At 41.3% G+C, this 18,719-nt stretch overlaps 1 protein-coding gene and 1 non-coding gene across 2 annotated transcripts in view; both read left to right on the top strand.

Annotated features, from left to right (window-relative positions):
* The window catches only part of LOC124556611 (polyamine-transporting ATPase 13A3-like), a 281,733-nt gene that overhangs the window by 118,866 nt on the left and 144,148 nt on the right, over nucleotides 1-18,719 (top strand). The window lies entirely within an intron of this gene.
* Nucleotides 5,001-5,106, top strand: LOC124557488. The gene has a single exon (XR_006968744.1). It is a non-coding gene; the product is annotated as a U6 spliceosomal RNA (small nuclear RNA).

Below are 18,719 nucleotides of genomic sequence, written 5' to 3' on the forward strand. Positions count from 1 at the left end.
TTACGTAATTAATAATGCTGTGTTTCAGTGAATGGTATTCTGTGATACATTTTTGAATAGTTCTTTAAGAGAGGAAATGAATTACTGAAAAAAAAATACGGGGTGCCATTTAAAAAAGTCATACTGCAGTTCATATCTTTGTAAAAAAACAAAGCTACAACAAAGGCAATCATGCTGATTGATGTCCCCCCCTGATGGCTAAAGAACATTTATTTGAAACATTTTGTAATTTGCATCTGGACAAACAGTTATTTAGGGTGGTCAGGATAAATGGGACACCCTGTAAATGTGAGCACCAGAGCAAGGAAACTATCGCAGACAGTAATGGTGCCAGAGAGGTGCCCCCCCCCCCCCCCTTTCTGATACACTGCTACACGATTTAAGGGTAGGCATGGAACACATCAAACTACCACACAACTTTTAGTAAAAGAAACCTGATTTTGTGCTGTTGTTACAGCCCCTTGAGACTTTTATACTGTGCCAAACTGCTGCATTATTTGAGCACTTACTCAGTTACAAATTGCAATCACTGGGTTCACTGATCATAGTTAATTGGCTCTCGGGATCATTTTCAGTTGAGTTGAGTTTCAAAATGTGAATAAATAGTAGCTGTGGCTCACGTAAATGCATTACAGAAGTGGTGTGGAAACCGATAACACCTTCCCAATGATTCAGAGACACTTACTGCACTTAGAATGGTGGTGTAGTACTGCTGTACAGCAAAGGTGGACGGCAAGCTGTTGACAAGTTTCACTATATATGCAGTGCCCTGCAAAGAATCTGGAGGCTGAGTTAGCATGCCTGTTTGTAAGCTAACCATGTCCTTTCTTTAGTGATGCAATGACATTTTAAATGTGTGCACTATTTTCCGCCTACTCCTGGACTGCTGCTTTTGATCTACATCTACCTACATATCTTATACTGTGGGGCAGTACCACTACTAGTCATTTCCTTTCTTTTTGTGTTCACAAGTAGACCAAGGGAAACACAACTTTCTATATGCCTCTTTATAAGTGTTGGTTTCTCGCATCCTATATTTGTGCTCCTTAAGTGAAATGTACGTTGGTGGCAGCAGAATCATTCTGCAGTCAGATTCAAATGCCAGTTCTCTAAATTTTCTCTGTAATGTTGCTCAAAAAGTATGTCACCTTGAACCAAGGGATTTCTGTTAGTTTCCAAAACATTCCCATAGTACTTTTGTGTTGTTTGAACCTGCCAGTAACAAATTTAGCAACCCAACTCTGAATTGCTTCAGTGTCCTCCTTTAATCTGATCTGATGCAGTTCCCAAACACTTCAAACAGTACTCAACAATGAGTTGCACTAGTGTCCTATATATGTGGTCTCCTTCACAGATGAACCACACTTTCCTAAAATTGTCCCAATTAACTGAAGTTGACCATTCACCTTCACTACCTCAGTCCCCACACACTCATTCAAGTTCTTATCAGTTTGCAAAATTACGCCGTGATATTAAAATGATATGACTGTGTCAAGCAGGACACTCTAATGCTGTATCCAAGCATTATTGGTTTGTTTCTCCTACTCATCTGCATTAACATGCATTTTTCTAAATTTAGAGCTATATGCCATTCATCACACCTACTAAAAATTTTGTCCAAGTTATCTTGTATCCTCCTACAGTCACTCAACTTGGACACCTTCCCATACACCATTGCATCCACAGCAAACAACCACAGACTGCTGCCCGGCCTGTCCACCAGATCATTTATGTATATAGAAAATAACAGCAGTCCTATCTCACTACCCTGGGATGCTCCTGATGATGCCCTCGAGTCTAAACACTAATCATCGAGGACAATGTACTGGGTTCTATTACTTAAGAAGTCTTGGAGCCACTCACATATCAGGAACTTATTCCTTATGCTTGTACCTTTGTTAATGGTCAGCAGAGGGGCACTGTGTCAACTGCATTTTGGAAATCTAGAAATATGGGATCTGCCTTTTGCCTTTCATCTACACCATTCATCTATAGTTCACATTATGTCTTGTGAGAAAAGGCCATGCCGAGTTTCCCATGAGCAATGCTTTCTAAGCTTTTTGATCTCACAGAAGTTCATTATATTTGATTATATTTGAACTGTGAATATGTTCTACAAATCTGCAGCAAACCAATGTTAAGGACATTGGTCTGTAATTTTGCGGGTCCATTCTGTTACCCGTATTATATGCAGAAGTCACCTGCCTTATTTTCCAATCACTTGGGACTTTGCCCAGGGTGAGAGATTTACTGTAAAAGCAAGCTAAGTTAGGGGCCGATGCCATAGAGTACTCATTGTAAAACTGAATTAGGATTCCATCCATATCTGGCAACTTTTTTTTTTTTTTCCCAGCTGTTTCTCTTCACCAGCAATGCTTATTACTGTTTCATTCATACAGGACTGTGTGATGGTCAAATGACAGTTTGCTTGTACAATTCTCCTGCATTAATGGTTTCTTAAAGATGAAATTTAAAACTTAGGCTTTTGTTTTGCTGTCTTGTAGTGCAACACTAGACAGGTCAATAAGTGACTCGATGGAAGTCTTAGATCCACTTATCAACTGTACTTAGAACCAGAATTTTCTCTGTTTCTCGGCCATATCTTTTGCTAAGTTATGGTGGTGGTGGTGGTGATGGTGGTGGTGGTGGTGGTGGTGGTGGTGGTGGTGGTGGTTGTTGTTGTTGTTGGTTTTATGCATAGATCTTTCCACCAATGCACAAATCTCCAGTGACCTTTGCCTGTCATCATTTGTGCATTCTCTTTTGAACTGAGAGCACAACAGCCTTTGCTTCCTCAACGTTTTCTGAATTTCATAGTTAAATAAAAAATAGGTCTTTTCTATCCTTAATTGCACATATTTCTCCAGAACACGATGTGCAATCTGTTTAAATTTGCCCATAATTCCTCTGTCTGTCATATTGGAACTAAATGATGTCAGTTCATTGTCTAACAACTGCATATCTACTCTTCTATCAGAACCATTCTTCTAGCCTTCTTGACTGTTTTATTAACTTTCGTAACCTTAGTTGCTATGATACCATTGTAATTAATCCCCCTCTTTATGCTGATGCAACAGTAAGGTCCAGCCTGTTTGTAGCTACAAGGTGTAAGATACACTACTGGCCATTAAAATTGCTACACCAAGAAGACGACGTGCTACAGACGCGAAATTTAACTGACGGGAAGAAGATGCTGTGATATGCAAATGATTAGCTTTTCAGAGCATTCACACAAGGTTGGTACCGGTGGTGACACCTACAACATGCTGACATGAGGGGAGTTTCCAACCCATTTCTCATACACAAACAGCAATTGACCGGTGTTGCCTGGTGAAATTTTGTTGGGATGCCTCGTGTAAGGAGGAGAAGTTGAGATGACAGGCATCTTATCCTCATGGCTGTAATGGATCGTGCAGACATGTCTCGATCCCCGAGTCAACAGATGTAGACGTTTGCAAGACAACAACCATCTGCATGAACAGTTCGACGACATTTGCAGCAGCATGGACTATCAGCTCAGAGACCATGGCTGCGGTTACCCTTGACGCTGCATCACAGACAGGAGCACCTGCGATGGTGTACTCAACGACAAACCTGGGTGCACGAATGGCAAAACGTCATTTGTTCGGATGAATCTAGGTTCTGTTTACAGCATCGTGATGGTCACATCTGTGTTTGGCGACATCACAGTGATCACACATTGGAAGCATGTATTCGTCATCACCCGGCATGATGGTATGGGGTGCCATTGGTTACACGTCTCGGTCACCTCTTGTTCGCATTGACGGCACTTTGAACAGTGGACGTTACATTTCAGATGTGTTAGGACCCTTGGCTCTACCCTTCATTCGACCCCTGCAAAATCCTACATTTCAGCAGGATAATGCACGACCGCATGTTGCAGGTCCAGTACGGGCCTTTCTGGATACAGAAAATGTTCGACTGCTGCCCTGGCCAGCACATTCTCCAGATCTCTCACTAAATGAAAACGTCTGGTCAATAGTGGCCGAGCAACTGGCTCATCACAAAACGCCAGTTACTACTCTGAACTGTCGTGTCGTGTTGAAGCTGCATGGGCAGCTGTACCTGTACACGCCATCCAAGCTCTGTTTGACTCAATGCCCAGGCGTATCAAGGCCGTTATTACGGCCAGAGGTGGTTGTTCTGGGTACTGATTTCTCAGGGTCTATGCACCCAAATTGCATGGAAGTGTAATCGCGCGTCAGTTCTAGTATAATAGATTTGTCCAATGAATACCCATTTATCATCTGCATTTCTTTTTGGTATAGTAATTTTAATACCCAGTAGTGTATTTCCATTGTGTGTGGACTGAAAGATTGTCTATTTGTACCCCCTGTAATGAATCCATAGGTATCCCAGTCTATACTTGGTAGGTTAAAGTTGCCTCCAACTAGTATTGCATGATCTGGTGATTTGTGCACTACTGACTGTAAACTTGCTTTAAATGACACTAGAACTGTCACAGCAGAATCACATGGTGGGTAAAAGCATCCAGCAATTAACTCGATTTCATCTAGGCATGTTATACATGACCAGATAACTTCACTGTGACACTTAACATTGTCCTCAATAGTGAAAATACTTTTGCCATCTGCAATGAACACTCTGCCTCCTGTGGCATATAATCTGCCTTTCCGATATATGTTCCATGACTCACAAAATATCTCAGAACTTTCTATTTCAGGTTTCAGCCGGTTCTCTGTCACAAGAATAATTTGACTGCGAGAACTTTCCTGCAGGGCTGTAAATTTGGGAACTTTGTAATGAATACTTCAACAGTTTACTAATAACATTTTGACAGTTGAAGTGCATTCATTGTGAATGCAGTCTGATTTCACTATCTGCATATCGACTGGTGAGTGTTCATCAGAGTACCTCAAATTACCACCTAGCCTAAGGAAACCCAATGTGAAGGCCACAAGTTGTCCGCTGCCCGAGTAGCTGCTTCCTTTCTGTAGTACACCCCTGACCTATCAAGGGTACTCGCTTCGGTAGTACATATACTACAACAGGAATGACACAGAAAAGATTAGCGTGGCCCTGCGCAAGGATGACACACACAATCATGAAGCATTCCACAGTTTTTGCTCGTCTGCTATTGATGTGGCTGAATGTTGACTGCAGGGAGCCATCCAAAAGGTGCAGTCGTGGCCCCTCACCCACGGCTTTCAGTTTTCAACCACCAACTGTCACCGTCTTACAGTTCACCTACAACCATAACTTCATCATGATGGCCATCTGCTTAATGAAGTACTCTCTTATCACTTTTTAGGACAGGTTTTTGATGTCTGCTTAAATTGGCTTCCCCATATTTGTCTGCTGAAGCAAAACTGCTGGCAGCACCTAACATTCTTAGATGCCTGAGTCATATCAACTGGGGTGCAGGTCACCCTACACTGTTGCAGGTGTAAAGGCCCTTGTACAATCCTGTCACGAGTATGGGAGCCTGGCATATGGTTTTGCATTGCCCTCAGCATTGGGGATGCTGGACCTATTCACCACTGTGGAGTTTGACTTGTAATGGGAGCTTTCTGTATGAGCCCAGTAAACAGCCTACTCGTGGGTTCCTCCATTGCGGATCAGGTGACAACAACTGCTCACCAATTAGGCTGCACATATTTGTAGCTCATCTAAACATCCAAATTGCCATCTCCTTTTCCCTGACACAGCGATCCATCTCCTGCAGCAGTGGCCCAGGTCGAGGATTACAATTGCTGTCTGTGTCCGTTCCCTTCTCACTGAACTCGAGACTTTCCCTCTACCACATCTCCTCCAGGTCCACTCACGTACACTTCCATGGTGTATACCTTGAGCACAGCTTTGTCTAGACCTCTCACAGGTTCCAAAAGACTCAGTTCACCCTGCAGCCCTCTGCCATCTGTTTCTCTCTTCTTGACACTTCCCATGATTCAGAGGTAGTTTACGCTAATGGCTCATTGGATGATGGTCATGTTCAGTTTTCTCATGCTCATGCAGGACATGCTGCACAACACTCCTTGCCAGATGGTTACAGTGTTTCCACTGCAGAGCTGGTAGTCATCTCTTGCACTCTAGAGAATATCTGCTTCTGTGTTGGAGAGTCCTTCCTCTTTTGTAGCGACTCTTTGAGCGCCTCACAAGCTCTTGACCAGTGGTAGCCTCACCATCCATTGGTAATGGCCATCCAAGAGTCTGTTTACATTGTTGAACAATGGGTACAGTCAGTGGTCTTCATGTGGACCCTGGGACATGTTGGAATCCCGGGAAATAGGACTTGCCGACAGGCTAGCCGAAGAGGCTACTCGTAAACAGTATCTGGAGGTTGGCATACTGGAACACTATCTTAGATTGGTATTACGCTGAAAAGTTTTGGGCTCTGGAATATGCAATGGCACTCTCTGACTTTGCCAAACAAGTTACATATGGTAAAGGAGGCGATGAATGTGTGGTGGTCCACATTTTGTTGGACATCCAAATTTAGCCACCCTGAGATGGACTATTCACCTTCCTGATGCACTACCTACGGTTTTAGGTGACAATGCCTCAATGGCTGGTCTAGTTTCAAGTTCTGTTTGAGAGGGGTGAGCCGGCCAGTGTGGCCGAACGGCTCTAGGTGCTTCAGTCTGGAACCACGCGACCACTACGGTCACAGGTTCGAATCCTGCCTTGGGCATGGATGTGTGTGATGTCCTTAGGTTAGTTAGGTTTAAGTAGTTCTAATTTCTAGGGGACTGATGACCTCAGATGTTGAGTCCCATAGTGCTCAGAGCCATTTGAACCATTTTGAGAGGGGTGTTTTTATCACTCAATCTAAGGGTGGGCAAGTAGCCTTCTCTCCCAGGCCTTCACCCTACCTGCATTATAACTCTTCCTCGCCCCCTCTGGTACTGTCTTTTTGAATTGGTTTTAGTCTTTTCACCATCTGTGTTTCTCTTGTCTTGGGTTTTTAGGCTGGGAATGTTATGGTGCTGGTGAGTGACTGGTTCATCATTTTTTATTCTTGTGATCAAGCGAGCCAAGGCCATGTGCTGTATTCCTTTTAACACCATTTTCCTTCTCATTAATGATTTCAATCTTTGGCTTGATACTTTAGTTTTCAACTTCAGTGTGATTACACATACAGCTTTACTCAGTTTGTTCCTTCACCAGACTTAAAGCGATAGGATTCCTTTGGGGTATGGTCTTAATCTGAGACCTGTGTGACTAAGAAAAAAAGAGATTGATAACCACACAGTTTAGCCCCTTTAATCTCCAAACCAAACCAAAAAATCTGTCAAGGGGATTCCTACAATTTTTCACCCGGTAACACAGGTCCAGACCTCTGCAACCAAGACCATGACAGAGTCGATGAAGCCTTTGGTACTCCTATCGCCTCTGAGAGCCATGCAGCAAATTGCGAGCTGTGCCTGCACCATGTGTGCAAGGCCAGCAGCCTTCACCATCACCTCCGCTAGCTGCCTGTATGAACTGAGGATGGCCTCAGAACCCATGAAACAGACATTATTTTGCCAATGTGAGCCATAACTTGCAGATGACTGCACCCAGCACACTTGGATAGCTGCAGGTAAGGCTGCCTCCACATCTCAGATGTGGTCCCCTCAGCAGACTTAGAGTGTATACTGGCTTCTTTCCAGCCCTGAATGCTATCTTCCTCATGGGCTCCATAATGTGCCTATCAGTGGATCTCCCGATAACTAGCAAACCCATACTGACATGTGCTTGCTTGGACCCTGCTGAAGGAACAGCCACCTGTTCACTAACAAGGTGAATTGGTGAGGTCAGACGGACAGCTGCCTCCACCTTGGGTGACATGAAAGCATTATCACCCACCACCCATCCTGCTGTGAGGGTGGATGCACCACATTGGGTATGTTAGGAGGCTTCTTGGCAATGTAACCCATGGACAACCCAAGTGACACCTGGCGTGTCCCATGTAACATGCCAGATTCTCTGACACTGCTACATGCAAAGTCAGCAGTCTGAAGGCATCTGACCATTGCCAAATGTGCATTCAGCTGTTCGCAAACTCCAGCCAGCTCCTCCTGCATCTGCACACACCGTAAACACATCCTACCTATCCTAGCAGACTAACTGAAGAACTAAACTCAAAGCAGACACAAACCTAGATGTGCAACTTCTCATCCTCCTAACATGTTCCCAGTGGATGCTAATTCCTTACTGAGCTGTGTAGCTGTCTGTTCAGGAGAATTGAAAATTGTGCTACAGACTGCATGAAATTAAACTTATAGTTGAAAAGGCTAGATCAAACCTCTTAAATAGAAAACACATGAAATTGAAGAAATATACTACTAGGGAAACAAGGAAAAGCTAAATATATAATTTACCACTCCAGAGATGTGAACAGATGACAGCTGAGGGCCTGATAGAGTTCATCCTTCCAAGGTACGTGTTGCCTTGCATTTTCTATGCACAGCCTTCACATCAGCAAAAGTACGAGGGGCGTTTGAAAAGTCCATGCAAAGTCCGAGAGATGGCATCACCAGCACGTATTGAGGTCATGTTTAGTTAGTAGCATCTTTGGAAAGAATGCACACAAAGTTTCAGCCATATTGGTATATTTCTTTGTGTTTGGCATTCGTGTGAATCAAGGAAGTCGAGTGATTGTCAAAAACTGGACGAAAAAAATTTTGTGTGGTGACTAAACATTACTTAATGAAAGGCAAAATGCCTCAGGAGACTAAAGAGAAGCTTGTTAAACATTAAAGTGACTCTGCACCTTTGATTAGAACAGTTTATAAGTGGTTTCAAAATTTTCAGACTGGCCATATGGTCACAAGTGATGCTGAACATTCTGGACGCCCTGTGGAGGTTACGACTCCAGAAATCATTGATAAAATCCATGATATGGTGATGGATGACAGAAGAGTTAAGGTGCATGAGATTGCTAGTGCTGTGGGCATCTCGAATGAACAGGTACATAATATTTTGCATAAACATTTGGGCGTGAGAAAGCTATCCACAAGATGGGTTCCGCGATTGCTCACGCTTGACCAAAAACGGAATCATGTGAAGCGTTGCAAGGATGGTTTGCAGCTGTTCAGGAAGAATCTGCAGGACTTTGTGTCGTTTCATCACTGTGGATGAAACATGGAAACATTACTATACTCCTGAGACCAAACAACAATCTAAACAATGGGTTACCAAGGGAGAATCTGCCTTTGGCCGGAAAGGTTATGGCGACTGTCTTTTGGGATTCACAAGGGATAATCCTCATCGACTATCTGGAAAAGGGTAAAACTATTACAGGTGCATATTATTCATGGTTATTGGGCTTTTTGAAAACAGAGCTGCAAGAAAAACGCCGGTGATCGGACCGCAAAAAAGTCCCTTTTCCATCGCAACAATGCACCAGCACACACCTCAGCAGTTGTAGTCACAAAATTAACTTCCCTCCATTGGACTGCTATTTGTTCCCCAATTTGAAGAAATGGCTGGTGGGACAAAGATTTTATTCAAATGACGAGGTGATTGCAGCAACTAACAGCTATTTTACCGACTTGGACAGTTGCTGTTATTCAGAAGGGATCAACAAATTAGAACAGCATTGTACAAAGTGTACAAGTCTAAAAGGAGACTGTTGAAAAATACAAAAGGTTCACCCCAAACACGTAAGTAGTTTTCATTTTTGCACGGACTTTTCAAACATCCCTTGTATTCCTCTGCAAGGCTGTTCTGTATGATGCTGTATCATATTTCTGTCTCTCCCCAAACTGCCCTGAATTGTGCCAAAAGGCAAGAAATGTTGCCTCACATTTCTACAGTACTTGCAACATTTAAATAAATAACCAAACCATGTCACTTCCACACTCCTTTCTCTGGCACAATAACTGAATTTCACTGCTGTTAAGTTTATGAACATGAACTGAACTTACACTGAGGTGACAAAAGTAATGGGGAAAGCAATATACGCAAATTCAGATGGCGGTAGTATCGCATACATGAGGTATAAAAAGGCAGTACATTGGCAGAGCTGTCATTTATCTTAGCTGATTGATGTAAAAAGGTTTTCAACATGATTATGATTATGGCTGCGTGATGGGTATTCACAGACTTTGAATGCAGAATCGTAGTTGGAGCTAGACACGTGGGACAATCCATTTCAGAAACTGAGGGAATTCAATATTCCGGGATCCACAGTGTCAAGAGTGTGCTGAGAATACCAAACTTCAGACATTACTTCTTATCATGGACAACACAGTGGCCAACAGCCTTCACTTAATGGCTGAGAGCAGCAGCATTTGCAGAGGGTTGTCAGTGCTAATAGACAAGCAGCACTGTATGAAATAACCATGGAAATAAATGTGGGACATACAATGAACATATCCATTAGAACAGTGTGACAAAATGTGGCATTAATGAGCTGTGCCATCAGACGACTGATGCGGGTGATGTTGCTAACAGCACAACATTGTCTGCCGCGCCTCTCCTGGGCTCATTACCATATCGGCTGGACTGAAGAAGACTGGAAGACAGTGGCCTGGTCTGATGATGATTCCTGATTTCAGTTGGTAACAGCTGATGGTAGTGTTAAAGTGTGGCGCAGACCCCACGAAGCCATGGACTGAAGTTGTCAATGAGGCACTGTGCAAATTGCTGGTGGCGCCATAATGGTGTTTACATGCAATGGACTGCATCCTCTGTTCCAACTGAACTGATCATTGACTGGAGACGGTTATGTTTGGCTACTTGCAGACTATTTGCAGCCATTCATGTACTTCCTTCCCAAACAATGTTGAATTCTTATGGGTGACAGTGCACCATGTCATTGGGCCACAATTGTTTGCGATTGGTTTGAAGAACATTCTGGACAGTTTGAACAAATGATTTGGCCACCCAGATCACCTGACAAGTGTGCCATCGAACATTTATGGTACATAATGAAGAGGTCAGTTCGTGCACAAAATCCTGCACCAGCAACACTTTCGCAATTATGGATGGCTGTAGAGGCAGCTTGGCTCATTACTTCTGCAGGGGACTTCCAACAACTTGTTGAGGCCATGCCATGGCAAGTTGCTGCACTATTCCAGGCAGGTGGTGGTTCAACATATTAGGAGATATCCCATGACTTTTGACATCTCAGTATGTATTATCACTCAGTACACAGTATTAAACAAATGTTATGAGATTATAAATTAAACATATCATTGTTTACAGAAGAGCACTTTGAGAACACTGGTACTCCTCACACAGCCACTTTGAAGCCCCTTTCCCTGAAACATATTAAAGAAGCCATAATATTTTTAAAATAAGCAACATTTTGCACAAGACTATCAGAATCTGAAATGTAACAACAACTTATATTAATTCTTAATAATTTTGTCTTATATTACACAATTTAAAGTTAAATTATTTTCTGTACTGTGGAATAAAGAATACTTAATATTCTTCTGAAACATACATTGAAAACTGTGAGAAGTCTGCAGGATTTTTCACAAATGATGATAGCTCTCCAGGGACAGCGAAAGTGGCTTCAGTTGTGGGTTAGTTGCAGGTGTTTGTGATGGCAGTGACCTAGACAGCAAGTGGCACCACTGTTGATAAGAGTAGGGTTGAGACTAACTAACCTAAGCTTCACATTGCTCATGTTTTCTCTCCAAGCTGCTGGCAGGAAGTACAGGGAATAGACTAACAACTTTTTCCCCTGTTGTTGTATAATGGGAAAGTTTTGGTTGAATGTAAATACTTTAGAAGCAAGCGAGTCCACTTACCAAAAAGTGGAAACATGAGTCACCAACAGGCACACACAAAAAAAGCAGAAAACTTACTAGCTTACAGAGTAAATCGTTTCTCAACATGAGTTTGTGAGGGCAAGCGCATGTGTGAGCGTTTTTCAGTGAGTGGCCTCCTTTACTCTTAAAACATTTTCTCCTGGTATAATTGACAAGAACTTGTTCCTCTTCAAATTTCTGGGTTTGACATATGTACTTCATAATTCTCATTTAACATAAATTAGTAGAAGCTGTCCACAAAAGCTCTGAAGATTTTTTGATTTCTTACCTTAATAATGCAGGAGCTATTTTCATCTGTTTTTGGTTCAGTTCCATTGAATGCAGATTAACATAATCATAATAATATTTGTTTTCATCTTTATATAAATACTGCCACACTACACATGTTTAGCACTTCCTTTTTTTACTGCTTTTATATACAAATGTACAAAATAAATTTGATCCTCTTATACAGCTATAAAATTAATTATATTTTGTCACAAGAAGCCTTACAGTATGACATAATTATTTGTTGTTTCTCTGGTATTTCCATCATATATGAAACCTTAAAATTTTCTTGAACTTGGCCAAGCAGTTGTGGAGCAATCTAGGTTATTACTTTTCATACTTCCTCTACCACAGGCTGTAAGTGCACAGTGCATTACTTATCACTGGTGCTCATAGTAGCTGAGTTCTTATACCCATCTCTTGCCTAAAACTGACTGAATCTTTAATTAAATATGATCATTTGCACTTTACTTACAGTGGGTACTGTTAGTGGCTCCATTCATTTTCTCAGCTATGTTTTATGTTTGTCAGTGTAAATATTGTTGCTCATTAGTTTCCTGGAGTCAGGAACCTGCCCCGATCAAACTGTTTTTAGTGATTCTGCTATGTTTCTGAAGAAGGTAGTCAATGGTTACCTTTTCAATGATGCCCCAATCTAACAGATGCTTTATTCCCTTTTTTGTGGAACCTTTCTTCAAGAAAGGGACGTAGTATGACTTAACAAAGAATTTTTAATGATACTTCATCATCGGGCCGTATTCAATGTTCTTAATTACTGCTGAATGCTCTTTGTCATCTCCAGGTCTCTATGGTATTACACACTTAAAGTTGTTGTTGTTGTTGCAACTTTCCATGCTTGTTTTGTTGTCTATCAGATCCCTTTGGCTTTTCTGCTTGCTCTGCTCACTATTCAAAACTTTTAAGTTTGTCAGGCTTGCATTTTCTGCAGCCCTCTCCATGCATTGCTGTCCTGTGCACTGTGGTGTTGCTGACAGTATTGTCTCCTACCTCTGATGTGTTAGATGTAACATTACTAAAGGAGTCATTAGTTAACTGTGGGACATTACTAATTGAAGTCTTCTGTTAACATACAACTGAGACAAGATTTATTTTAAAGCTGTATAATCTTGATGTCGATTCCTGTTTTTGAAGTCATTGCCTCCTTCACTTCATCTTCTAACAGTCTGATCTTTATGTATGCCCGATTGTGTATCGAGGCTACCTCATGACTGCTGACCTTGCTGTTCTCAAATTTGAAAATTTCTCTCCACATTGGCTTGTTCAGATGATGGCTAGCTAATAATCTATCCACTCGCTCAAGGAACTTGACAAACATGGCGGTTGCGTCTTGGAACTGATGGTAATGCTGGATGTGCAGAGTACAAGAGTTTGTGTTGTATCTTCATTATAAGTATTTTGGTGTCTGTGTTATTGTTTAAACTCTTGAGAGAACATCTACATCTACAGCTACAGCTACATCTACATCAGCACCCCCCCTCCCCCCTCCAAGCCACCTGGAGGTGTGTGTGGCAGAGGTACTTCTGGTACCACTGAGCCCACCCTTCCCTTCCCCATTTGCCAATGGCACATGGAAAGAATTGGTGTGACAGACGTTACATTACAATGTCATGGCGCTGTCCATCAGGTAGTGTTTACAAATGTTATATGGTTAAGTTTCTTGGCACCAGGGCATCTACTCAGCAGGTCTGAAGTGGTAAACTGGGAAACGTCTGAACATTTCGTCTTTGTCTCCTGCCTCTGCCAAGCAATGTTAGACGTGGTGGCTGATGAGAGTAACTAAGTTCGTTCAAATAAAGGTATCATGACCAAATACTACCATTTCCAAACTGTCTCTACTGCACATGTGCATCTTTGGGATTGTTGTGATTGTCGTAATTTGCATTATTTGAACCATATTTAATGTGTTTCATTGTTGGCCACTTTTAGTGCTAGTTGACACAGTTGCTCACTTTGCGGCAAATGTTTATGGTTTAAACACAGCACCAGTTACTTTATCCACAAACTAAGTTGACACTCGGTGCAGTGGCTTCTGGGGGAAACCACAAAGGCATTTTCCATATACAATCACTCCCATCAGACACCCTGCCGAGTGTCAACATTGTTTGTGCATATATTGCAAATTTTTTCATGCTTGCCAGCACATGTTCCAAATATTTATTCTCGTTGTCAAGTGCACATATTTATGTCAGTATTTTTTGTGATGTTTCACAAACAGGTAATATGAGTGATAGTTTGCATGTGTGGGGTTTTCTACACAATTAATGAGGTACAATACATGATAACTTCGAAAAGATGATTATAGTACAAGACACGCAGAACGATACATATGCAAACACCACAAAAAATATATATATGTAAATATTTGCACTTCGCAACAAGAACAAATTCTCAAACCATGCCATACTAAGCATGGAAAAAATACGTAACTGATGCCGTATTTCATAATTTATGTAATGAATGACATTTGCAGACTTTCCAAACACAGATTGAGGGAAATTAAATTAAGTCAAACATTTCTACTTCCCTGACAGTTACCATTTCCAGTTACATCGGTAGTTTTTATTGGCTAATAAACTATCGTTAGATACAAACAAGTCTCTAACAAGTACTTCGATACCTATTATGTACAAATATCGTACATAAAGTGCAAAAATGCAAGTGGGGATCCTATACATAACTTTTAATGTTTACAACATTATTTCCCCCTTTTTCCATTATCCTGCATTTTACACCTTTTTTTCTAGTTCCTTGAAAAGAGTAAAAGTGGGGTTTCACTGATCTCTATTGGCAAGTTGAAGTCACCCCCTATTACAACAGCATGATCAGGAATCTTAATCACGAAATTCTGAAAGTTCCCTCTGAAGTGATGTACCACTACTGCTTCTGATACAGGTGGTCTGTAGAAACATCTGGTTATCATTTTTGTCCTACCTTTAATGCTTAACTTCACCCAGATTAATTCACATTCAGAATCCATGATAACCTCACTATATGTTGAAATTAAAATGAAATCCAGACCATTAGCTACATACAGGCATTGATAAATATCAATGGGGACAGTTGAAAATGTGTGCCCTGACCGGGATCGAACCCGGGTTCTCCTGCTCACATGGCAGACGCTCTATCCGACCAAGCCATCGAGGACACAGAGGATAGTGCGACTGCAGGGACTTATCTCTGGCACGCTCCCTGTGAGATCCACATTTCCAATGCACTGTCCACACACTACATTTGTAGTGTCCTTGCCCACCATACTCATGACCCGCGGTAGTCAATCTACTGATTACCGTAAGAGTTATGGCTATGTGAGTGCATCTGCATTGAAGAAGATCATTGGCTGGTAAGCCTTATCTATGTGAAGATGGTATCTGTTCTTTTGGATACCTTTTGAACAGTACTCACCAAGGAATTTGTTTCTGAAATCCTGAACAGTGCAACAAGAACCAACACCTAAAATTCCCACCTAGTGGCATCACTCATTAAATGAAATTATGAATGAAATTTGTTTTTTGTGGTTACATATTACTGGCAATACAAACAAGTATTCTACAACTGGTCACACGAGTGATTTGTAAATGATCTTCATAGACTGATTGTATTTCCGTAGTATTCTACCAACGAACTAAAGTCTACTAACTGCTTTACCTATGGTTGGCTTTACATGATCATTCCATTTCATATCCCAACAAAGTGTTACACCCAGGTATTTGTATAAGTTGACTCCTTCCAGTTGTGACTCATTGATGTTGTTGTTGTAAGCCATTATGTTTTTTCATCTTGTGAAGTGGACAGTTTTAAATTCCTAAACATTTGAAGAAAGTTGCCAATCTTTGCAGCACTTTAAAATCATATCATAATCTCTAACTGAATGCTTGTGCAGCTTCTTTCAGACAATCCTTCATTATAGATAACTGCATCACCTGCAAAAAGCCTTGAGACTTGGGATATCATTGACTAGAGAAGAACTGTGTGCAGTGATGCGAACTGCTTTGAATTGAGCCCTGATGACCAGCAAAGGCATTTCTGAGACACTTCAGGCAGTGATGGGATACCAGCATGACTGTTTCCAGCCTTACAGTGTGACAACCAGGAGTGATAGCCTGGGGTGCCATTTCTTTTCATATCAGGACTGCTTTGGTTGTCATCTGTGGCAGTCTTGCAGCACAGTGGTACATCGACATTCTACACCCCATTTTGTTGCCCCTCGTGGCAAGCCATCCTGAGCTTATATTTCAGCAAGATAACATCTGCTGTGCACGGCAAGAATATCTATTGCTTGTCTTAGTGCTTGCCAAGCCCTATCTTGGCCAACAAGGTTGCCAGATCTCTCCCCAATTGAGAACGTTTGGAGGACTACGGGCAGGGCCCTCCAACCATCTTGGGATTTTGATGATCTAATGTGCCAATTGGACAGGGTTTGGCACAATATCCCTCAAGAGGGCATACAATAATTCCATCAGTCAATGCCAAGCTGAATAACTGCTTGCACAAGGGCCAGATACTTGCCAACATGTTAGTGACTTGCTCAATTTGTGAAGCTCTTTCTCTCTAATAAATCATCCATGTTTTCTGAAACTGTAATCATTTTTTTGTCTGTACATATACGAGGGTTGGAACTTTAATAGTGGCAACTATTTATTTACAGCTTGTACAAAATAGATACGTGTTTCAAAGTTTTACTGACCTTCATAGTAGTCACCAGCATTGTGTATAACCCATTGCCAGCAATGTGGAAGTCATAAGATAGGTGAAGAGGGGGGGGGGAGGCAAATATGTGGTTGAAGAATATCACTAAGACACATTTTGCATGAGTGAGTCCTCTTTACTAAAGGACAGACAGCCCATGTGCTGGCCGAGAACTTGCCCCTCTTTTCATAATCACTTGTCACCAATCACCTTATAATTTTTTTCCTGGACTTTGAACTAAAGCCATTTGATGGAATGGGTAACTGTCCACAACCACCAACCAAAAGCTAAATACCGTATTTACTCGAATCTAAGCCGCACTTTTTTTCCGGTTTTTGTAATCCAAAAAACCGCCTGCGGCTTACAATCGAGTGCAAAGCAAGCGGAAGTTCTGAAAAATGTTGATAGGTGCCGCCACAACTAACTTCTGCCGTCGAATATATGTAGCACTACACAGGCATCCTTTGTAGCCACAAAGATAAATACTGGCGCCAAAACCTTTGCGTCAGTAAATAAAGTTAAAAAAAAAAAAAATTGGAAGACGAGCTTTTTTTCTCCTCTCGAGTTTCGACCACTGCATTTTCATACATTATCCAACGAAGTAAATACAAAGTCCGTATTGTTCATCTTCGAATTTCAATGTACTACGAAAATCCGACTGGTAATACTGGGATTTTTGTCAATATGCCCAACTCTACGTTCTGAATTTTTTTCCTACCTGTGAGAAGAGATGGTTGCTAATAGGAACCTGATGAAATGTGAATCACATGCAGTATTCTCTTCATCATAAGAATAATACGAATATAAACATTTTGCCATGTATTCTTTCGTGTTTGCTTCTATCTCATTTAAATCGTGTCTGCCAAATACTCTACGAAACTAGTGTGAGACAACAGCAAACGCGGAAGAATACACGTATCGTGTCATGTTTATATTTGTATTACTCTTATGCCTAATAGTGATACAGTCAGAAATGAAGCACGGCAACTGACTAATTTTTAAATCTAAGATGACTAATTTCTGTGCAGAATTTGATGTACTAAAGAAGCGGCCGCAAAGATTTTCAAACGGAGAAAAATTTTCGCCAAACTCTCGTTCAGAACATGTTCTATCATATGCAGTCTATTATTTGGTTCTTGTTGACCATTATCAAAGAAAGCAGCAGTGTAAGTAACAACAAATAGCAGTCTCTTGCCATTGTTTCGCTAATGAGACGATTCCTCTCTTTTTTTTTTAATTGTAGGCGGCGGTAGTGCGCACAAAAGCAAGCCATGCCACGAGCAGCGATATGCCATAAACACTCACTATCAGAATGCGACAAACAATGCATGACACAGTATAGTAATGCATTTTCAGCTTAGAGTGCCTGACATAAACACCTATAACATAGAAAACGGCACTTATCAGATCAAAGCAAAATAAGCAATCGATTCAAACCAGACGAAGCACGTGAAAAAGGAAGGGTATCCGTATAAATACAGACGGAGCGCCTGACGCATAGCAATGGCTACCTGGTAAAGCTTAACTGCTAAGCTTTCGACTCGAACCAAACTACTGTAGCTGTATCGTCATTCATTCGACCTAAATTGTGTCTCGTATTACAATGGACCAACTTTGTTTCGATTTGGAGGTGCGCCCTAAAACTTTCCTCTCCCCTTGAATTTCGAGTCTCAAATTTCAGGTGCGGCTTGGATTTGGGAATTTTTTTTTCCTTTATTTCGAGTCTCATTTTTTAGGTGTGGCTTAGATTCGAGTAAATACGGTAGTTACCTTTCTGAGATTGCTTTCAAATTTTTTATACCAATTCTTTAAAGTCATTTTGTTTTGGTGTGTGTTTTCTGTAACAACTGTCTGATTTGTCTTACTTTTTTGTTCACATTATTCACTTTTGCAAGAATACTGGGAAACCTCTCAGAATACAAGCACAAGCAGCAAATCTTAACAAGATTCACAATTAATCTCCAAATGCTGCTTTTATGGTCTTTTTCAATATTG

Source organism: Schistocerca americana, chromosome X (genome assembly GCF_021461395.2).
Source record: "Schistocerca americana isolate TAMUIC-IGC-003095 chromosome X, iqSchAmer2.1, whole genome shotgun sequence".
Classification (NCBI taxonomy): Eukaryota; Metazoa; Arthropoda; class Insecta; order Orthoptera; family Acrididae; genus Schistocerca; species Schistocerca americana.